The sequence below is a fragment of the Leptinotarsa decemlineata genome, unplaced genomic scaffold (assembly GCF_025532065.1).
Source record: "Leptinotarsa decemlineata unplaced genomic scaffold, Ldec_3_MD MMD2_tig00026299_RagTag_RagTag, whole genome shotgun sequence".
In the NCBI taxonomy this organism is placed as follows: Eukaryota; Metazoa; Arthropoda; class Insecta; order Coleoptera; family Chrysomelidae; genus Leptinotarsa; species Leptinotarsa decemlineata.
In genome coordinates, this window is record NW_027412676.1 from 5,585,616 (window position 1) to 5,610,424 (window position 24,809).

General features: G+C 33.1%; 1 protein-coding gene and 1 long non-coding RNA gene across 3 annotated transcripts in view; one reads left to right on the top strand and one right to left on the bottom strand.

The window, feature by feature from the left end:
- Positions 1-24,809, bottom strand: part of Dscam4 (Down syndrome cell adhesion molecule 4) — a 585,723-nt gene that overhangs the window by 468,479 nt on the left and 92,435 nt on the right. The gene's annotated exons all lie outside the window — the stretch shown is intronic.
- LOC141484976 (uncharacterized) lies at positions 15,976-18,229 on the top strand. Its single transcript, XR_012466913.1, has 3 exons — positions 15,976-16,297; positions 16,392-16,580; positions 16,698-18,229. It is a non-coding gene; the product is annotated as an uncharacterized lncRNA (long non-coding RNA).

The following is a 24,809-nucleotide window of genomic DNA, read 5'->3' on the forward strand; positions in this document are numbered from 1 at the left end:
CCCTTTTAATCAAACCTTTCAATGATATGAACTTAACAGAAGTAACAAAGATTGCCAATATAACTCAACAGTGATGTAAACGTATATTTTGAAGAATTAAATATTAGAATGTTAGATTATTTATTTCTCGTATTTGTTTTTCACAGGAATCTCAGAGAACACTCGAAGCACCAATCACTACAAGGCAATTACAAACAAGAACTGATTGATGGTAAGTGATTGAATGATAACTAGATGCGATTGAATATACAGAGAGTATTATTTTTAGGGTATAGAAACTTAGAATTTAACGGATCTCATGGAAGCACTATTTCAAAAATATCATAACAATAAATAAATAAACATCGAAGTTGTATATTTTTTTTTCTTCAGGTGATTTAACGAAAATAAAAAAAAAAAGGTAAATTAACACGTAACATACTTTCAATTCTAAAAAAAGAAATATATTCGATACACTGACCTTCGAATGAGTCATTGAAATTTTCTGTTTTTTTTTTTGTACAAAGTCATAAAATTCAAGTTATTATTTTGTTGAACAAAAAGAAATTTCAATCTAGAGCATCATTGCTTTGCAATTTTTTCTACTCAAATCAAGTGAATGTAAGAATATTTGATTGGACATGCAGTTTAATTTCCACCAAGTTGACTAATTCTTCAACCATAGTTGAAAAATGTATTATTACTAACTTGTCTCATTTAAAATACATTTGCTGGGCAGGTGCGTAACCGAAATTTTCAGATTAAATTAACGATATGGAATATAAGCTTATGAGTATTTCAGAATCCGTGTAATGATTGAATTTTGTATTCAACTATATATTTCACATACATGTGGAATTTGGCGCTTTTTCCCCTCTAAAACACTGGCATTTTAGCAGTACCCCTTCAAGACGAAACATAAACGGGATATGTTTTGTCCACAAAATATTCACGATGAATGTAAAACATCTCTGAAAACTCCGCTCTCAAGAGTCATTTAAATGCATGGTTAAGCAGAGACGTCATTAGCGACCTATTTAATTTCATATTCCTTCTAATGATAATGGAAGAACGCGCCTCGGAGAGCACGTACAGGAGAGGCAGAAGCAGATGAAGTATTGCCGCTGAATTTCTCCAGATTAATCGCTTCAATGTTTACTAAACAGACTCCGGTCGATATTTACGAACTGGCTCAGCCAATTATCCTGATTACTCTTCCTTCGAAAACGAAAACAATCCCTTAACTAAAAGAAAACAGCGGAAAAATCTGGAGAGAGGCAAGTATTCGCGTGGGTTTCTATTTTGTATCACGCTGATTTGTATTCGGCTGTCGTCTCGGGTTTTGAGGTGTTTGGAGTTCGATGGCAATCGGAAAATAGTGACTGGAATTAATTTTCATGTTTTTTAGGGTGGTGTCCTGGAAAATTATTAGGGTAGGGAAAAGTGTGCGCGGAATTATGATTGATGAGTGTTTTTGTATCGAAGCGTGAGTGTGGGAATGTAAAACCGGTACTTCGTACTAATTAAAAGACACTTTTGCATTAGTTAAACGTCATCGGATAAGGATCAAATAACATTGGAATTCATTAATTCCTTGAAATGAGAAGATAATTCAATGGAAACATCTGCTTGTTTGCTTAAGGCAACATTATGAATGAGAGATATAAATAAAATTAAAAGGGATATATTTTTAGGAGGGGTTATTTTCTTGTAAAAAAAAGATTTTGGCATCAGATGTCTTCCAGAGAGGATAGCAGTGTTCCATGTAAGTGGAATTTTTACCTAATCCATTCAAAATATTGTGTAGGAATCCTGTGAATGATATCTGATTCAATTCCATAACGAATATGTGGAATACAAACTGAATAGAGAGAAGTGTTCATATAAAAATATTAGTTTCGAAAGTATCTTTGTTTCGTGTAGAAGAAGTAGAAAGCCAAAACCTTTCTATCACAAAAAATTGAACTTCCCTGAAAATATACCCTTTTCAATTTAAACAAGGTTCCTTTTGCTGAGATTCAATCAAATAAGCGAATGAATGTCATTACGATGTCATCGATGACATGGGTACATCGAACTCATTCCGTGACATAAAGTCGTGATTTTATGAATAAATTGTATGTTTTTTCTTTAAATTATATCCGTATTTGGTACTGAAGAGCTGAAAAGGCAAGTGTCTTACGGCAAAACATCAGATATCTTCCAGAGAGGATGACAGTGTTCCATGTAAGTGAATTTTTACCTATTCCATTCAAAATATTATGTAGGAATCCTGTGGATGATATCTGACGTTTCTTCGCAACGTTTCGATTGTTAGTATCCACAATCGTTCTTTGGTGGATATTCACAATTGAAACATCGTGAAGTAACCTGATTTGGAATCTTTTCAAATTTTATATTTTTTTTTCTATTTTTTTTTCATTGTTTTATCATTTCTCGTTTTATTACTTAATGAAGTTGATATTTCATTTATTCACTATAATTTTATTCGTTTTTTTATTATAATTTTATAGATGAATCATCATCATGAATCGTAAATGATTGGATTGATGATAAATTGGAAAGGTAACAAAACAAGTACACATAGGCTGCCAAAAAAGGAACACGTCCAAAAAACAGATGTTCCCCGGTGCGCGCGCCGTTTGTACTGATGGTATTGCCTATACAGGGTTGTTCAACTATACTACATTACAGATTCATTTTGTTTATTCATAGTTTTTGAATCAAACTAGAATCATATTAGATAATGGAAATCCGAAATGAAGAAATTCATTAATTTTTTACTTTTCTTGTATGTTCATATCAAGTACTACTTGTTAGAACACTGGTGGTGCAATCATAAGCACTTCTGAAATTTTGCGGGATCACGAATTCAATTCGAGGAGAAACGTAGTGCTGGAAAGATCTTCTTTGAGGATTTGGGGTTCATCAAGAAACAAACATTTTCATTAATGAATATTGGTCTGGTGTTAAATTACTGATTCACTTCAAATATCCTACGCCGTCTACCATTACTTTGAGAATAGAGAATTTTGATATTTCAGAAGGGATGTAGAACTCAATATACAGGGTGTAATATTATTACGTCGAAATATTCAAGTGACGTAGTCCTGATTTAAAAAAATCTATATGATTTTATTTCTGGAAATGTTCGTTTCGGAGATACAGGGTGTTTAAGTTGAGTGTTTATGTTTGTTATTCAAAAATAACTTTTGCAAAGGATAAGTAACTTGCAGGAAATTTGGTATCCGGAATATTTTTGAAGTGAGAAATCAAAATTTCGTATTAATTTTTATGTGAGATCTAGAGGGCGCTGTCTACGCTGTCATTATCCACCACGAATTGCCCTAACTTTTTTGACAGTAAAATTTTGGTAATTTCTATGAAAAAAATCCTATTTTCATACCTTTTCCAGGTAAGAAAGGTGTACTACCTCAATAACGCTGGAGGTGATCGTTTTCGAAATATTTACAATTTTCACAAATTAATACTCGAACATTTTTTTTGTTAGAATTACTAATGACCCGATCAAGTGACATATTGCATTTTGTTTCTGCTCACTTTTTGTAGCAGCTAAAACATGTCCAGATTAATTCTTGGCTTCTGGGCATTACTCATGGATTCATCCTCTTTGAGGACAAAAAAATATTTTGGGCTCTAAAATCATGGTCCAACTTCGTTTCAAATACATTTTGGAGGGATATACCCAGTCCATCTCATCATCAGCTCTTCGTGTAACGCGAACTCTTTTTAGGATTCCTTTCTAGGTTGTATATAGTCCAGTTGAATGGAAATTTTTGACTGAGTTTGTATGAGCAGTGGAGTCTCTTTTTCAGAATTTTCAGTTAAAACTGAATAAAATCCCCAATATTATATATGACAACTACTATGGAACATGACAACTACTATGATCTATAACTATCATCATTGTCAACACAATTCATTTAACTAACTGTTCGAATATTTGGTAAACATAAAAAATCATATTATTTTTAGGTTGCTAATAGTTCTGTTCTATAATATACTTTGCAGAAAAAATTAATAAAAATAATGTTGCTCAAGGCATCTTTATGTTTTGAGATGTATAAATTCAAGGTTCTACTGAATAGGAAAACTCAAAACTCAATTTTGACGACTTACTTATAGAAAATCACGTTAAAGTTAACGAAACTCACAGAAAGTTTTTAGGGATATTTATAGATGATAAATCAAAATTTGATGAGCATATAACAAATCTATGCAAAAATATAGCATCTGGCTGCTATGCAGTTCGAGTTGTTTTTAACGAACTCAATCAATCCTCAGCCAGAACTGGGCATTTTTCCCTGATAGAGTCGCACTTGAGATATGGAATTGCATTTTGCTTTTGTAGTTAACAACTACTAAATTCAGTATTCGTTCTACGAAAAGGCTGTCAGCTACATATGTAAAGCAAAATCACAAGACCTCTGCAAATCACTTTTCAACGGTGAGAAAATTCTTACTGTACCTTGTTTGTTCCTTTTAGAACCCGTTTGCTTAATTCACAAAAAATACTCCAACCTAGCACCAAATAATGATAGACGTTACCACACGAGAGGAAGTTGGAATTTATCCTTGTCAATCCCAAAATTAGCAATTTCATTTTTTTTTTGATATATGAGAGCGAGAAAATATACAACCATAATCCAATGTGCTATAGGGCAATGAAGAATTTTTAAAAAATCAGAAAATTAGTTGAAGGAGTACTTCCGCAAAAAGCCTACTACGGCTTAAAGGAATATTACGATGATGTATTTTGATTTTCAGTATTTTAGATGCTTACATATCTATGATGATTTATTTATTTATCATAATACATTTATACATAATATTTATTTATACATAATAGTTTATGTATTGTTTTATATATGTATATTCGTATATCTACATTTTGCAACACAATAATGACTGTTCATTGAATATCACAATTTTGACTTCATAAAGTTTCACCTACCTCGTCAATAAGGATTTCTTGGACAATAAAGCATAATTGATTGATTGATTGATTGAAAATATTCGATCAAACTAAATTTCCTTTTCACCCCCAGCTGGTTTTTGTGTTGAATTTGGCATTTTAGGAGAAAATTCATTCTCTGACTCTCTAGGGTATTTTCAAATTGTCATAACAGTTATACGATCCAAAAAATTTTCATAAAACTAATCCTCTTTTAAGAAAGTGCAGCTTGGTTGAATCGGATCCAATAACGTTGGGATGAAAACAATGTTTCAGTAGCATGGATTGTTAAGAATTCGGTATGCCGTGTAAATATAATCTATATATTTTCATGTAACGAATAAGAATGAATCTAATATTTTTCGAATTCCCTTATTCTAAAGAAAATTCACTGGATGATGGTCTTTTGGAAAAATCTGTGAAAATCTATTTTTCCGTTAACCAGCTGTCGCCTTCGTACGAACGACAACTGTAAAAAGTCTAAACTTGTGCGAGCTGAGAACTAACGAGGTCTTACCTTTTAACGTGTGATTCCTAACACGGGTTGCACGATAAGAAGTGAAAATCGATCGTCTAGCTTTGCGGTTCGAACCACCGGTACACACAGCGGTTGATTGAGTGAGCGGTTGATCGCTTCTAGCATTTTGCAACATCTTTATGATATTTCGATTCCTTTCTTTCAATTCAAATGTAATTTCAATGCACACTCAACGTGTTCAAATAGCGGAGTGACTCAAATATGCGATTACTAATTAACTAAATATTTTGCTTATCTGCTTTGAATTGTACCGACGGGTGTGAATCAGAAGATTCTATGATGTGTAAATATCGAAGAAGAGGAGCAAAGGAAAATGTAATTTTCAATAATGAACTCCTGAAATATAGTTTTGAATTGGTATCTATCAAGTATCAACGAAATTACTAATTAAAGAAAACAGTTCTTGCTTTCAATCCAACGCGTCTAACTTGATCAATCAACAAATTGAATTATACAGTTTTATCTAATTTCGAATTTCTCTTCGATGTTTACTCTCCACATTAATCTGATGGCCTTCTGAGTTTCCATTAACAGATTGTTTTCCCACCTGAGGCATCTGCAGTTACTCGAAATTCACGTTTTTGATTAATTCAATGAGAAACTAATTCTAAAGTTCCAGGAACTGATGTAATGGAACTTTCTTCGTTTTCTACCCTTTATTTTGAAAACTTCCTTCCTTTCTTTGGAAGATTCTCTCATCCCTTTTTTTGTATCAGATGGAGTAGCAGAAAGCCAACAACTTTCTTTCCCAAAAAAAGAAAACAACATATTCATTACGCGGAAAAATATCTACAATTTTTCTCCATAAATATTTGGAAGTTCAGAAAAAAATACACCAATTGTGTGTTGCCTTGAATGATATTTCCACTACTCTAGTAATACTTCCACCCTAAAAATTATTTGAATTATGTTCAACTACCTTGATGTGCTGAAGAAAATTCAGAACTACATTTTGAATGTAGGTATGTATTTTGGGTGATGTAATATAAGATTGTTTACTGCAATATTTAATAGGGAATAATATATAATAGATGCCTACCAAGTTTTGGGCACAATTGTTTAATATGTATATATTTGATCATTGAATGGATGATCCATTATCTGAAAAAATTGAGAATTTGAAAATATTTCGATAAGACAAAAAATTGTTTTTCAAATGATTTGTTCACACTAAGTTCTAATGTGCTCATGTTGGCGGATTCAAAATTCAGAAAACTATTATTTACGATCTTCCTCATCACGATTGAAATGTCTCTTGGTTTGACCCCATTTACTCGACGAACATTCCTTTTTGTTTTCATTATTTTTATTATTACAGTTTTTAAGCTATTTCATCATTGCATTTCTACTTCAGGTCAGATTTTTTTTCACAAATCAGCAGAATTTACACGTCATATACATTTTGAATTTGTTTCCATAATTCGATACTAGTATTTTCGATACTTCAGTCATTTATCTTGATGATTAACGGAAAGACAGATATTTTTTTAAACAGATGGTCTCCCGAGTGAGAGCTTCTCCACCTCGAATAAGTTTTTGGAGAAACCTTTTCAACTGACAACTAAAAAATGAGTAAAATAAGTCTTATTTTTAACGGTTTTATTAAAAAAAGATAATAATGATGTAGATGATGTGCTAAAAACCCTAAAAATGATTTGAAAGATCCTAGGTAACAGTCATCACACCACTCTACTCAGCAATCTACGGTATTTATCAGATAAAAAACCAATAAAATTTTTCAGCGAATCATGAATATGTAAATACTACGCCCAACGATTTCATTATTTTTTTATCTGATCAATACCGTAGATAGCTGATGGGAGTGGTGTGATAACTGCTACCTAGGACTTTCCAAAATAATTTAAAGTTTTTAGTACATCAAATACATCATTATATATGAACTTTTTTTTTCAATGATACCGTTCAACATATCTTCTTTTACTTATTTTATTTTCATGTTTTCAGTTTCTAATTCTGTTACTCAATTCTTTCCATTCTGTTAAGCTCATTTAGTGCCTCAGTATCACAAGGTAATATGTAATCCGCCATTTTATAGCTGCGGTCATCTTGAATTTGCATCTTTTTCAAAGTCTACTACCGGTCAAACTTCAATTAATAAATTTAACCTATAAAACTAAGCAAGGAAAGCTAAATAAAACAGTTGAACAATAATAAATAACGTTACAGATGTACCTCCAATTCTAACATTCGAAACATGATAGAAATATTTTTCCTACTACAAAAAATTAGCTTTGGTATACAATGTGGTACAGCTGCTTCGCTTCGTTCAACGTCGAATTTCATACGAATACTCTTCAATTTTTCACGTTGTGTAGAGTTTCCAATGAATGATTTGGTTGTTTGTAAACATTCAATTTGATTAATAAAAGTAGTTGTTTCAGATATACTCTTCCATTCGACTTGTACATTCAATAAATATACGGGAACAATCTATAAATTTTCTTCAAGAGTTTTCATTCCAACTCAATATCCATTGTTGATTTTTTTATTTTTTATCATTGAAGAATAAAGCCACGCAAACTCTTTTTTGAACAATACTCCCCTTGCAGGAAAAATCTGGATTGCAACCGAATTGATTGTTGTGTGAAAATTAATGATCCACGTTACTTTGATTTATCTACAGTTTTTCACTACTGGCATGGTTTTCTCAATGCATTCACAAGAAAGACCGAACACAAGTTCACTCGAGCCCCAACATTTGTGCCTCTTATTATTCCTGGATATATTCAGAATAGTCAATCCCAAAAAATGTGTTCACTTTTGTATTCGGTTTACGAAAGCTATATATACATGCTCATATTTGAATAAGATAACGTGTTTTCTTGAATATTTATTGAAAATTAGTTAGTCGCAATATGAGCAAAATACAGAACCTACCTCTTTTTCTTGGGACTACTATTGAATATTTTCCTGAAAAGTATCTCTCAGTGTGAAGGGGAGAATTGGGGTACTCAATGGGTACATATTAGGACCACTTTCATCTTTATGAGAATCATTCCAATAACAATTATTTATTTCTTCATTCACGAAGAAAAATATTATCTATGATAATGAATAGTCAGTTTCCACAAACATTTTTCATTTCTAGACGCGTTTCGCTAACACCGTTGCATACACGGGTAGCTTCCCCCTTGGGTAGACATATGAAGAACAAGTCACACATAGGTAGGTATAACATATCAGATGTCTACAAACTATCGTGCGAATCATGCACAAAAGTGTATGAATATTACTAGAGTTCCAACCGGACACCAAACAATTATTTTAACACCTCGACACGTGTTCCGATCACCAAGTGATCTTCTTCAAGAGGTAGATTGATCTTTCTCTTGAAGATGATCACTTGGTGATCGAAACACGTGTCGAAGTGTTAAAAATAACGATGTGGTATAGGGATAAAACTCTAGCAATATTCAATACTTCACCAAAGGTTCCAAACAGTGCATCACAAGTACAAAAGTTTATGTAGGGAAGACTTCAAAAAAATTTTAAACGAGAATCTAAGAACATGAAAGAAGTTTTGAACCAAAAAGACCAATTCAACATATGCTTGCCATCTTTCGAAGAACGATCACGATTTCAACACTTTATGAAACTTAATGCATGTTGAAGCTTTGGGACAGAAGTTGAACCTGCTGGAGTCTCTGAAAATAAATAAGGGTAAACGTTTTGTTTCCTTTTTAAACAGCCAATAGTAAGTTGACCACTCATTATTGTTAAATTTTTTGTCATAATACCAATAATTATATTCAGTACAGTAGAAATGATTGGCAGTCTGTTCGTGCTCCGACTTATATACCTTTTTCTTTGGTTTATATCCATGCAAAATTCTCGATGTTGAAGTGTCCCATTGCTCATCTGCAAATCTACCAATACACCAAAGGTGAGCACGTAATTTCACTTAGTTATTGGGCAAATTAGTTATTTCCGAGATAACTTAACATCATCCAAAATCATTCCAAACTAGACACAAAATCGAATTCCTATGGTCCTGAACAAAAAGGTAGTCTGGCGATAAGAACACGGCCCGAAATCATCAATATTAGCACGGGAGCTTGCTGTAAACATAATGACTAACGTTACACCTAATAAGTCTAAGGCTGATATCTTAAAGGTCTCGACAGAAAATTTGACAAAACCCAGGAAACACTGGCCGAATTGAAAAAGGATGTAGCATGCGTTAACCAGAAAATATCGTTTCTAGAGGAGGAAAACGCTCATCAGAAAAAAGAGATACAATCACTTGATCGCAGAATTCGTCGAAATAACCTAATGGTGTTTGGCATCCAACTCGAGGATGAACTAGAATCACTTGCTCTACTTAGTAGTCTGCTAGAAATACAAATTGAACTGCATGACTTGAATAAGTTATTCATATTCACAAACAAAGATAATAGGAAGATATTGAAAATTGAATTGCTGTCCTTTTGGAAAAAAGTGGAGATACTTCGAAATACTCATAAATTGAAGAACAAAAACATTTTTGTAGCTAATGACTTGAGCCCTGAAGACCAGCTTGTCCATAGATGACTGAGGAAACATCTCAATACCGCCAAAGAAAACGGAATAAAAGCGACTATACGGAATAATCTACTGGTCATCAATAAAAATACCTATTCTTCAACAGACTTGAAAACGAAACCCGAGGTTTTGCGTAGCGAAAACCACTCAGAGGAGACATCTGCCAAACGAAATCTCAGACTCGGAGTCCATTCCACCCGGACTAATTCCACTAAACAAGATAAATAAGCGGTTGATAGCGCTTTTTTTTGTACACTTGTATCGATTCCTTTATTTTATTTTATTTTCTCACTTGTGAATTATATTGATTTCATTGCATTATTATTATTTTGTTCTCTGCTGAATCAAAGTTCAATGTCTAAATCTTTTAGTTTTGCTCGTTTGAATGTGAGATCTCTGTTCACTGGGTTCGATCAACTAAATGATTCTCCTGCCTAATGAATTCAGATCCTACACGTTGAAAAACTTAAAAAAAAACTCAAAAAGCATTTATTTGAGTAGTTCACTTTCCTCATGCTGACCGTGGCTCGTGCGTTCACACAAAAGATTTGGTGACTGAATAATAATCTTTTCTTGAAACTGTCTGTATGTACTGTAATTTTCTTTTATCAATTTCAAATTTCATTTTTTCGAAGGTTGAGTTGAAAAACAGCTTTGCTGACACTCCGCCTATTCACCTTTTTTCTTTTTTTCTATTTTTTTTGTATAATCTGTGTGTTCTTACTTCAGGTGAAGTAGGAACACACAGATTTTATTATTATTATCATTATTATTATATTTGAAAGTTTACCTGCTGTCCAAGAACTGAGATTGTAATTGGTTTATAAATTCTAACTGTTATTACTTCCACTAGTGACCTATTAAGTTAGGCACCTACTACAATAAGAATTTTAACCCAGTGTGTAATATTCATTTTTACCAAGGAAGGTACGGTGTTAGCGAAACCTGCCAGAAATAAAAAGTGTTTGTGGAAATTGTTCAGTTATTATCATGAAGAGTGTTTAGCTATTACGGCTTGAATTTTCTTGTCAAGAATAATCTTCTTCAAGGTTGACAGATTAAAAATTTTTCCTCAGTCTAGTGAGGATCTAATCTTCGGTCAGTCGGCGACAGTAAAAATACTATACTGGTTCTGGCTCATATAGAAGAAAAGAAAAGGACAGGAATGTAATGAAACTGAAAAGAAAAATAAATCAGGGGTGATCTGAGTTCGGAAAATGGGAGGGGGTGAGTTTTTAAGATTAAAAATGATTGATCTCGAATTCCAGCAAATCTGTCGTTTCACAGAAATATATCCAATCAACCAAACTTCAATCAGTTGAATATTAATATATTCATTAATTACTGTCTTGAGTATAAGTATCTTGGTGTTTTTCATCAGTTTGGACTTCCATTGTCTAATATATAATATAAATTGATGTCAAATATCTGAAAGAATCTGTGACAAATCAAAAAGATCAACCGAAAAAATAACAATTTTATTAAACAAAAAACTGAAATTACAAAGAAAAAACATACAAGCAACAACCAAAAAAATAAAAATTTGAAATATTAAAACAAGCTGATTGTTAGTATCCACAATTATCTTCGGGTGATAACTGGATTTATTCCTCCGTGATCTGACTATTTATAGGTCTCTCTCCGCTTGATTGGTTTTAGCGGGAGATGACCTTTTGGCAGGAGTTAGTCGTTTTCCGTTTGATTAGAGATTTCCATATGTTACGTATTTCTACGCTAGCTTGGCCAAATGCGTTGTTGGACAACATATACGCGGCTTCTTTGAATTTTCTCCTAAACCAGTATTTCTCCTTGTGGATGATTTCAGGTTGAGCCCACTTGATGTTATGTTGATGAGACGAAACATGCTCTGCTCTTCCGAATTTGCTGGCACAAGAAACACACTAGCGAGTGTGTTTCTTGTGCGAGGAGAAGGAAGCCGCATATATGTTGTCCAACAACGCATTTAGCCAAGGTAGCGTAGAGATACGTAACATATGGAAACCTCTAATCAAGCGGAAAACGACCAACTCCCGCCAAACGGTCATCTCTCGCTAAAACCAATGAAGCGGAGAGAGAAAAGAGGGGATAGGTGACAGCACTCGAATGACCTATAAATAGTCAGATGTCTGAGTAATAAGCCCAGTTATCACCTGGAGACGTTTGTGGATACTAACAATCGAAATGTTGTGACGTAACTTGGTTTGGAATCTTTTAATTTTCAAATTACATTTTTTGTTAATAATATTTTTAATCTTTCAATTTTCAGCTTGTATTATTATTTCAATTCTTTATTTTTTGGTTGCTGCTTGTATGTTATTTCTTTGTAATTTCAGTTTTTTGTTAGAGAACATTTTTATTTTTTCGGTTAATCTTTTTAATTTTTTACAGATTCTTTCAGGGATTTCAAATCAATTTGTTTTATATTAGACAATGGAAGTACGAACTGATGAAATACAGCACGAAACATTGTCAACCACCTTCAAACAAATATCTTGGTGTTATTATCGACCATCAATTGGGATGAATAAAAATATTGAATATATAGTGAAAAAAATTCAATACCTCATATACATATTTCGATTTCTGAGGGAAATACTAGGATTACATCAAATAAGGAAAATATATTATGCATTGGTCGAATGTCACATTACATACGGAATCTTGGGATAGGGTGGTATAACGAAAACCTTTCTAAGAAATCTAGAAATAACTCAAAGAAAAAAATTAAGTATTATTCCAAAAAACCTATTGATATCCGTCAGATAATCTGTATTAGGAAAGTGAATATCTTGATCCGCGTCGGCTGTATTTTTTCTTCTCAAATATATGGCAAAGAAGAGCTATCATAAACGCAAAAAAAACAGAGCCTACACATAATACACGACATAACGTTATTACATTTATATCACCATTCATGACAAAATCAATAGGTCAAAGGAGTTTTTTATCGACCTTTTTTTGGGTAATTGTTACCTTCCACAATCTGAAAAAATATAAAAATTATAATGGAGAACTTTATACAGACGGTGAACATCGGGTGGAATGGAATAGGACAAGAAAGATTACCAATGAGCCTCATTCTAAGAGACGTAAGCTAAAAGAATCAGCGTATATTCTCATGTCTGGAGAGAATTGTATCTCGAATAGCTCCTTAGAAATAGACCGTACTTGGCTACCCATCTTGAAGAAAACTTTGGATAGTGGCGAAATGGCAACAAACTGATATCGGAGAGTACCTTGTATTACATCGAATATTTCAGTTGTCAATCAACAACATTGACATAATTTCATATTTCAAAACTTCTTTGACATCTGTCGAAGAAGTAAAGAAATAAGCTCTCAAAAAAGGAATAACTGCGTATATATTCGAATTTTTATCCATTTCTGAAGACGGAGACAGATTTTGGCCTCCGAAACGTAAAAGATAAGTATAATTTCTTAATAATTTTTTTTTGATAGGCAAAATTGTGAAATACGACAAGTTACTGATAAATAGAAGATTTTTCTTTGTGAAAAATACTTTGATTTTTACACAGTAACTTATCGGGGTAAACTAAAAAGTTTGCCCTTCTACACTTGTATAAAGTTCTCCATTATAATTTTTATATTTTTTCAGATTGTGGAAGGTAACAATTACCCAAAAAAAGGTCGATAAAAAACTGATTTTTTCCTCCACAAAAAATGACTTTCGTTGAATAGTCAAAGGAGTATTACTTACTTAAGCCCAAAAGTACAATCTACTACCAAGAGAGATAAAGAACGCTACATCTCCATATGTATTTAAAAGACAATTGAAGAGATTTCCATTAACAATTCCAAGACAAACCATACATGATATAATAGGAGTTTACATCTCTGTATTCCTATTCGATTATATTTTATTTTCTTTTCTTACATGTTTTTACGTTTAAATTAATAGTTATAGTTAATAGTGGAATTGGCCGCAGTGGTAGTGCGCCCGACTCACGATCGGAAGGTCGTGGGTTCGATTCCCGCCTCGACCAGATATTTTTCTCGAGAGAATTTATCTGGTTGAAACGAAGATGATTCTGCAACCGTGTTAGGAATCACACGTTAAAAGGTAAGACCTCGTTAGTCCTTAGCTCGCACAAGTTTCTCAACTTCTGAGAGTTATCGTTCGTATGGGGGCGACAGCTGAATAATGGAAAAACAGATTTTAAAACAGATTTTTAAAACAGTTGTGTTCTGACTTGTGAATATGTAAGCGAATTATTGTTAGCTATAGTTATATTCTTATATCTTGGAATTTTACTTGAAATTTTATATCATTATAGTGCCCTAATTATTTATTTAGCCTCACTCAAGCTTGCTTAAGGGGTCTTTTTCGCATTTATTTCTATTTCACATTGTACACATCAATTACTATAAAAAATTAAGATCTGTTTATAGAAATGAATTTTATTTATTATTTATTTATTATGAACTAGTTTCTTCCACAATAAAAAAGTTTTCTCGTTTATTAAATATATAACTTTATATAACAAAATGTTCATATAGTGAGTTAAATGATTGTGGTCGATACGATTTTTCTTACGTGTTAGTAACTTCAACTTGAACAACTTCCTTTGAAAGCAATGAATGCCTTCCAAAACAAGTACTATTCCAAAACACCAGAACTGCAACACTGTTCCCAACCAAGATGAAGTCTTCAGAAGATGAAGTAAACTGAATGCTTCATTATCATTATCATCGTTGATAATTTTCTTAAACAATATCCAATGTTTATGGGCATAATGATGCAATACGATTGCAACACGTTTCATGGATTATTTTCCCCTTCTTTACAAATTTTTAGCTCGCGTCATTCATCAAAAAATTCAAGTTCAACTGGGACCAATTTCACTGATTTTAACAGGAGCAGACAATGGAAGCTGAATCTCATAACGATATCTGAATCGATCTAACTCTCGAAGCACAATAAACGCATATCCAAACAAAAGAAAGAGGTTTCAGAACGTACAAAAGCGTGTAGAAGGGTGGTTTCATATTGGGGAGATGAACACACGTTCAAACTACGCTGGCTCTGAATTTCAATTCAATAAAAATGAAAATTGTACGTACGAATTCATATGAAGGTATATTTATAAAACTTCGTGAAAACCGGGCGAAGAATTTATATCAGTTTTAAATTTCTGAAAATGGTTTGCCTAGGGAAGTGCGTATGTAATCGAATCAACGAAGTTTTCTTCATATCTTGAAGAAGCCAACCTGGTTGGTAAAAATGTGCGTTGAGAAGTGTATTATATTTCTGGTGATTGGGAAAAGTGCTTGTTTTGGAACCGAGTATTCGTCTCCGGGTTTTTGTCGATTTTTTTTATAACTAAACTAAATTGTTGGAGTGAATAGTAGATGTATAAGTTATCTCCAATCGATTATTCAATTCACTTTTCGGGAATAATATAGATTACATTCAAGCAAAAAGAGATGATAATAACTTCCATTATGTAGTTTTTTGTAGTAGATGACATTGATGTAACGTTTATATAATAAAAAATATAATATTTTGATTATTCTCAGAAGTGCAACAACCGATACTTCAATGCTCGAAGAATCACGTGAATATTTGTTCACTGGAGGACGAGAGCCTAAAATATTCTCACTGGAATATTGACTTTCATCATCTCAATTTTCTGTCGGGAACCTACCTGCCCGTTTTATCATTTAGTATTCAATTGTTCTTTTGTATGTCTCTGAAAACGTGATACAACTCACTTCAATACCTTCGGCAGAGGATACAGCAAAACAACAAATTGAAAGAATGTTTTTGTATAATTCAGTGACCATATGAAAGTAGATGTTTCAAAAACACAAAACCTTGCACTCAAAACCGTTGCATTGATACTTATATCACAAATACACCAATGCCACCAATTGTTCACAAACTAGACTTTAAAATTGATATTGATATTGATATTGATATATTGATATATTGAAGTACAGTTTATATATTTACATGTAATATATCGTGTTTTTCAAAAGTCTCAGATCCAGTAACTTGGCCTAGATATGTTTATCTGTTCTGCCATGTACTAGATCTATAGACTTTCTAAAAAAGTGTACATTTTATGATAATAACTAAGCAGTGAGTAGAGAAAAAAATTAGTAGAAAAATTAACATGATAGATTCAATGATTTTTTTTTAAAGAATAACAAACAATTATATAATATAAGTTGCAAATGGTGAGGATTCCAAACCGTTTCAAGCAAGGTCAGTTACAGAGGAGAACAGATAGTTTTTAAAGGTAAGGTTCATACTGAATTATTATTCATTATGTTATAAAATTTGTTTGAAAATTGTAGAATATATTTCTTTGTTTCTTTTTTGAATTGTTTTAGTTTTCGAATACATTTCAATTCAATCGGAATGCAGTTGAAGAATTTAGGGCCGAAGAAAAAGAAAGATCTTTGCGTTAAAGATTTTCTGAAAAATTGTATACTGAGATTCAAATTACTAGTGGATCTGGTTATTCCAGTTTTTCTCTGGTTAGATGTTTCGTGTCTGATGTACATTCTTTTTAAACACTGGTGAGTAAATAACAGTTTTATATTCAAGACCTGTGATTCTTGGTATAACATGTCAGTGGAATAGCGTTTATTTTTTTTCAGAATAATTCTTAGAAGAATATTTTGTGTTTTTTGCAGAGAATCAAGTGTAGTATTGAAGGCCCCACCCCATGCTGTGATACAGTAGGTCATTACAGATTCAGCTAGGGAATTGTAAAGTAAAAGGAGATTTCTTCTGGTAAGTACGTCTCTCAGGATATAAAAACTGTGCATCAAGACTCTTAAACGGTTATTAACATTTGTGATGTGATCTGACCAGCGCGTGCATTGATCTAAGACTACTCCTAAATATTTGATTTTTTCCACTTTTTTTACTATGGAACATGTGCAATCGATCTTATGACAGTTTGTGATGTGTAATTGTATCAGAATATTTTTTGGTTGGGTAGTGACTGTTGGCGTAAATGTGAGAAATTTTGTTTTTTCAATATTCAGGGTGAGTTTGTTCAAGTTTAGCCAGTCGTGTATTTTTTGCAAGTCAGTCTCAGTAGTTTCTTTCACTTCCTCCCAAGTTTCTCCTGTGAATATCAGAGCTGTATCATCTGCATAACAAAAATAGTGTCCTTTAAATCCATTAATTCTTGTAATATCATTCATGTACACAAGGAACAGTATCGGTCCTAATACTGTCCCCTGTGGTACACCGATTTTTACTTTTGAAACGTTACTTATTTCTTGTCCAACTTTCACCTGTTGTACTCTATTTGTTAGGTAATCAGTCATAAGTTCAGCCGACAGACCACGTATACCGTAATGGTGCAGCTTATTGAGTAAAATTTCGTGAGAAACTGTGTCGAAGGCCTTGGCAAGGTCGAGGAATACTGCAACGCATTTCATCGATTTGTCCAAGGCCCCGACTGTCTCCTCTAGGAAATCCACTACAGCATTCTCAGTGTTTGAGTTCTGTACAAAACCATATTGCCTATCAGTGATGACATTATGTTTGTGAAAAAAATCCAACAGTCTTTTTTTTACCACCTGTTCAAATATTTTTGCTAAGTTGTTTATAACAGATATTGGTCTATAATTACTTGGTTCACGACGGTCACCTGATTTGAAAATTGGAGTGATGAGAGACTCTTTCCATTTCTGTGGAATTTTTCCACTTGATAAGCATAGATTAATTATGTGTACTAGTGGGGATAGGATAAATTCATGAATGTATTTTATGGTTTTAACTGAGAGTTTGTCTGGACCTGAAGAACAATTATTTTTCAGTTTAGATATCTGAATAATGATTTCATTTTTTGTTGCAGGTTCTAAATATATGGTTGAATCATTTCTTGCTAAGGAGTGTCTGGCTGAATTCATTTTGGGAATTTTTTCTGACATATTGATACCGAGATTGGTGTAAAAATTATTAAACATGTTGGCTTTTTCTTTGTTGCTTGTTATCATATTTCCAGTTTTATTTTTCAATGGTGTGTCTTCTATTTGTATATTGTTCTTTTTCTTATTGCGACCAGTTATATCATTTATGACATTCCATATTTTTTTATTGTCTTTTCCAGCTTCCTCTATTTTGTGCTGATAAAATTCATTTTTTGTTTTTTTAATTAAAGCATTGAGTTTATTTCGAAATTCTTTGTAGTTTCTCTCGTTTTCGACGGTGTGGTTTTTAATTAGTTTTTTTTTTTCATAAGATCCCTGCGTTTAATAGATGTGATGAGACCTAAGGTAATCCACGGTTTGATTTTTTTATACTTTTTATTATTTATGATTCTTACTTTACTTGAATTTGTTATGTAATAATTTAACTTGTCGATGAACAGTTGATACGCTGTTTGGGATTCATTTGATATGAGAACGTCATCCCATGTTTCATTTATAAGAAAACTTTTCAATTTTTCACAATTTACGTTGGTAATTCTGACATCATTTTCTGTATTTTCAGATTTGTTATTGTTCAATGGAATATATATGAAAGGTGTGAAGTGGTCTGTCATGTCAGTTCGAAATATCACGGGTTCGATTTCGGTTTTGTTTTTTATACTGTTTTTCATTCTGACGAATATATGATCAATTATAGATTTTGTGTTTTCTGTAACTCTTGTAGGTTGATTTATGTACGATATGAAACCATTTGAGTTTAATATATTCAGGTAATTGCTTGATTCTTTTTTCGAGATGTCAATATTAATGTCTCCAATATATACCTCTGTATTTTGTTTTTCAATGTTATTTAAGTATGTCTCGAGGTCCTCCATAAATACTGTACAATCTGTTGCAGGTGGTCTATAGTATGCAGTAATACCTATTTTACATTTTTTTGTCGAATACCCTACGTTACATATTAGCCTGAGAAATTTACTTTTACTTTTTTCAACAATAATCGCTTCCACTGATATGCTATTTTTTACGTATATAACCACACCATCACATTTATTAATTGTAGATTCGTTGTAATGAATACTATAGTTAGGAATACTGAAGTTAGAAATGTTTTTAATATTTCCCGTTTCTGATAATACAACTATATCTAATAAAAATTTTGCATTCTCAATATAAACCAAGAGTTCGTCAAAGTGCTTTTGAAGACTTCTAATATTGAAGTGAGCTATTCCTATGCCATACCTGTTTCTATCTGTTATCTCCTGTATGTAGCCCTGGAAATTATCGTGAACTTTCGTATCAATTTCAGTGTTATTATCTAGCACCTTCAGGAAATCTATCATGGTAGGTACAGAAAATTAAGAGCAACCTGAAAAATTGAAAAAATTCATTTAATTTATAGAATGAAGTAGTTAATCTGATATGGTAACATTACTCTGTGGGATTTACATGTATAATTTCACAGAAATTTTTCAAAGTCCTTTCTAGTTTTCATGATATGTACTTTATTGCTATTATTGAAATAGATTTTGCCATTATTGGTCCAAACATTTTTCAGTCCGAATTTTTCTATTGCGACATTCACTTGCTTCACTCTTGCTTCCGATAGGTCTTCTTTTATGACTATTCCCGTTCCTTTGAGTAGTTTCTTCTTTCCATAAATTATTTGCTTGAGTTCCAGACTATTTAGCTTCAGAAAAATTCCTCTCGTTTTATTTTCCACTTTTCGGCCAACTCTGTAACAATTTGAAATGTCCCCATCTGTCAGATTGAGGGACATTTTTGAATTGATAATTTTTTTAATTTCTTCCTTTGTTATTTCATTTGGTTTTTCTTTGAGGCTAAATACTCTCAAGTTACACGACCTGGTAGCTTGATCCATTTGATCTACCTTGTCTTCCATTTCATATTTTTCTTTTTCTGCTATTTCTAATTTGTTCTCCATACTTTTGAATTTTTCATTCATATCGGTGTAATTTTGTTCGAGTTCCGCCACTGTAGATACAACCTTCATTAGTTTCTGTTCTAAAGTTTTTGCTAGGGCCTCGGTTACTTTGTTTACTATTTGATTGATAAGAGAATCACTTTTTATGGTTTGGCTCACTGCTTGATTGACTGCGAATTCTATTTCCTCACGAATTTCTCTTGTTAGTACCATATTTTCTTCTTTAATTTTTGATGGTTGATACCAGGATGTCACTATGATTATAATATGCACTTCTCAATTTTATTTCAGACGTAGTAACTTGTTTATTTGCTTGATTTTCAGGAGCTCAATTCACAATCGACTACTCGCTTCCTTGCATGGAATATATGCTATGATATTTCGTTTGATGGTTATTTCTTTCATGTCCATTTCACTATTGAAACGTGTTTCCCCTTCCAAGTTGGCGTCAGCAGAAGATAAACTGAATTAATTTCTAACACTCAACCTCGTCTATTAATATCTAAGAGGGCACTCTTTCACTTTCAGTCAAACATTAATGATAAGAGGGTGGTCCCAGGAGTATCCAGCCCAACGAAGAAAACAAATATTTTGAAGAAAAAATATTAATTTCCCAACATAATCTTCTTGCAGCTCTATACACTTTTTCCAGCGACGCTTTTATAATATGAACTGTCTTGCTCCTCAAAATAGCTATTAACTGCCGACATCACTTCTCCATCGTTGGAAATTTTTTTACCACTGAGCCATTTTTTCAAGTTTGAGAACAGAAAATAATCCGAGAGGGCTAAATCTGTTGAATAGGGTGCATGAGTTAGCAATTCAAACTTCAATTCGTCAATTTTGGTAATTGCAATAATGTATTATTTGCAAGCTAATGCATTGGCTTGATGAAACAAAATTTTTTCCTACTCCCATTGAAGATTTTACCTTTTTTTAAATAGTTAATGAAAATTATCCCACTCACATCCCAAAAACCTATGTCATGACCTTAAAGCCAATTCTGCCTTTTGAGTCCACTGTTTCAATTGGTCTTTTGTCTCGCGTGTAGAGGGATGGACCCATGTTTTATTCATGGTGATGAAACGACGCAAGAATTCTGCCTTGTTGCTGTGAAACTTTGCTAATCACTCAATTGAAACATCTTCACGACACTGTTTTTGCTCGAGTGTGAGCAAACGCGGCACCCCTCATTCACACGGCTTTCAGATGTTCAAATTTTCAGATAATATACGACGTACCACACTGTTTCAAATACTTACCAAGTCTGTTAGCTAGCGCACTTCCAGTAATTTGGTCAACCACTGCTATGCTCTTCGTGGCAGCTCGTACGACCTCGTTTTAACTCTGCTACACGATATTTTACTGTTGTAAAAATAAACAAACAATAAAATAAACAGACTCACCCAGAGTAGAATCCAGTTCAGCTTTTATATTGATTGAGCTATGTCCTTTTGCATAAAAGTGTTATACCAGAAAACGATCACCAATTTTCATTTTCACCGAACATGTTCGATATTGATGTCTGCCAAACCAATACTAAACAACGCAGCGTGTTCAAACTTGAACGTATACTTCAAAGATTATGTACTTTCTAATACACTGATATTTTTCAAACAAATACCGTTTTTCAGTAAAGTTCCCGCTTATTTTCAAAAGTGTGATTCATATTATTCATTCAGACTTTCTACAATATACAAAAAATCAAGTGTGATGAACCTATCTCAACAATATTGGACAGTGTTCATTTATTCTATGGCCGTTCTCCATAGCGATTTGAGCGGCAATAGACTTTTTGATCTATCGAATATGTGCAGAGTGTTCGTGAAGCAAGTTCCATAATATCGTTTATTCTGCTAGTGTACATTAAGTAGTCACAGTTCTCACAGCTCATTTCATATATCTCAAACATCTCATTTTCCAGCATCTTAGATTTAGATCAACAAGCGACCTTCTATCGTATGTCACCCATATTTGGAATAACGCAATCAAGAAACATGGAGAATCAAATGCTGTTGCGCTTGATATTTCTAAGGCCTTTGACCGTATATGTCATGAGGGTTTGCTGGCCAAACTTCGATGCCATGGCTTGTCGAATCATTTTTATGTATGGGTCTCCAGCTTCCTGCAAGTGGCCGTCGATGGATATCTCTCAAATACTTTCACCATCAACCCCGGTGTTCCCCAGGGATCCATATTATCTCCAACCCAATTGTTACGACTTATATATCAACGACTCATTGGAAAAGACCAAGATTCCACTATATTGCTTTGCTGACGAAAGCACACTTATCTCGTCATTCCAGTTTGATTTCAGGACATCAACGGCGGATGCACATTTCACCGGCAGAAGAAGGTTGCATAACTTAATGAGGATCTAGAAGTGATTTCGAATTGGGGTGAAAGAAACCAGCTTTAATTCAATGCCACACACACCCAGGCATCGGTTTCCTCCAAGAAGATAAATGTCTTCGCACCGGATATAATAATGTAAAGTCAATTTCGCTAAGTTTTTTGGGGGTTGAAATGGACACCAATATGTCTTGGCACAATCATGTCGCTGGAAATGCAAAGGCTGTTTTTCAAAAGCTTGGAACACTGTTCCAAACCAGAAAACTGTACACATCTCAGCAACGTTTGATGCTTCATGAAGCTCACATCAGGCCTTCTTTGGAGTATTGTTCTCATATATGAAGCTCTGCCCCCAAACATACCTGAAGTTGCTAGACTCCATCCATAAAAGAGCCACCCGTCTGATTGGAGACGCGAACATCACTTGCAACCTTGATAGCCTGAAACATCGAAGAAGAATTGGAGATTTGTCTCTCTTCTATAGATACTTTCACTGCTGATCTCCAGCAATTCAAATCCAATGTGAATCGATATTTTCGCACAGTCACCGCTCTGAGAGCACCTCAAGGATTTTCCTGTAGTGCTTGTGTTTTGTCCTTGAAAAAAAATTATGAAGATGTTGATATTTCAAAATTTCTCCTGTATCAAACCAAACCCAAGAAAAGGCTCTTCAAGACCAAGGTCGCAGTTAAATAGTATCGTATCGGGGGCTCTGGAGTTGAAGCAGTTCTCTACCATCACCCATTACCATTCCAATCAATATTACTATTATCATTATCATTATTAGTATGGAAGTAATATATTCAAGCTGCATTTTCGAAAGCTGGCCATGGTAGAATAAAAGCAATAAAAACAAAACGTCAGCACAGTTTTCTGAAAAAATATCAACTCAGCTTCGACCCAAACAAACTAGACACTAAGGCTACCAACTTTATTTTGCAATACATATTTTCAACATTCATAAACAAATTTTTCGGTCCTCTTTGAAAACGGTATTTCAAAATTAATATTTTTTTTATTATTACCATCACAGACTTATGAAATATAGAGTGCATTATTTCCCTATGGACTTAACCTCCAGCAAAATCTTCATAAAATTTCTCTGATTACATTTCATGATAAAGTAGGAGAAACCTAATGCAACATGTCATAGATGATAAATTGTTTAATAAAAATTCAAATGAGCTTTCATTCCTTCCCTCACCTTTGTACAGCATTCTTTTTGCAAATTGCACTTATTATTATTCAGGCAACTGTGTTGTTCGTACGGCATCATAACGCTTCTCGTAATAAGTCAGCATACTCGGAATGGAAAAATTATGCAATTTCTATTGTGAATCTGTTTCAGAAATGAGGAGGTTAATGTTTGCGCTAGAACTACTACGACGCGAGGGATTTCATTAGAGAATTAAATTCGTGCAAATGTTATGTGAAATTTAATTTCATAGGGATATTAGATATTATAAATAGATCATATTATGCAGTAAGTAAGTAATTAAAAAGAAAAGAAATGCTAATCCAACTTCTATTAAGTAATTCAAGTGTTACTTTTATCATCCTATACATTATTTTCTCAGGAGTATCGGACAGTACAGCCCCTTGCATCACCTGTTAGAAGTGCTGGATGGAAGTTGTATATTCCACATTTTCTCTATTCTTTTACTCACTTTATTTTGCCTCTATCCATTTCTTTTGAAAAAATTTCAAGATATTTATACCGTCTCATTTTTTCTAATTACGTAGCCGTTATCATGATCCCATATGATTTTCAATGAGTTTTATTCCATCATTTGTTGTATATTATCTTCTTACATTTTTTTATACAGTGCGAACGTCAACGGTCTCCGTTTCTTCTTGACTTACATTTTGGTAAATTTTGGTAAAAGAGCCAATAGGCCGCCAAAACGCGCATTCAACATCAATCTTCCTCTTGAAGATGATCACTTGGTGATCGAAACACGTGTCGAGGTGTTAAAAATAACGATTTGGTGTTGGGAAAAACCTCCAGTAATATTCATTACTACACCAAAGGAATATTATCCAAGTGTTGTTTCCTTTCATTTGTATTGAATATTCCTATACATGGTAGATATGGTGGAAGACCAAGGACCTTGGTCCAGAGTAGAATAATTCCCATTATTATTTTTATAATTACCAAAATTTATTTTTGTTTGTGCATACCCTAACGATATAACTCAGTTAAAAAGTTAATATATTATAGTAGTAACTAATCCTTCGGCTTTCATTTTTTCGAAAGTTGGGAAATTTTGCTGGTAGGGTTGGGAAAATTTGGATATACTTTGCGTATATTGCAATACCCCAGTATTGCCCTGAAAAGTTTTCTGCATTCTCGTCCTTTCAAGAAAAAACTTCATTCCTTTATTTCTCCATACTCCTCATGTGTTTATATTGTAGTTCTGTACTTTTATCTATACGGTAAATATTGTAATTCTCTATTTTATTTGAATTTGTTAAAACAAAACATATTACTACCTGCGTGACTTCCGGGTCCAGGATATAAATACATAGATATAGATTATTATCGAATGTGTATGATATAC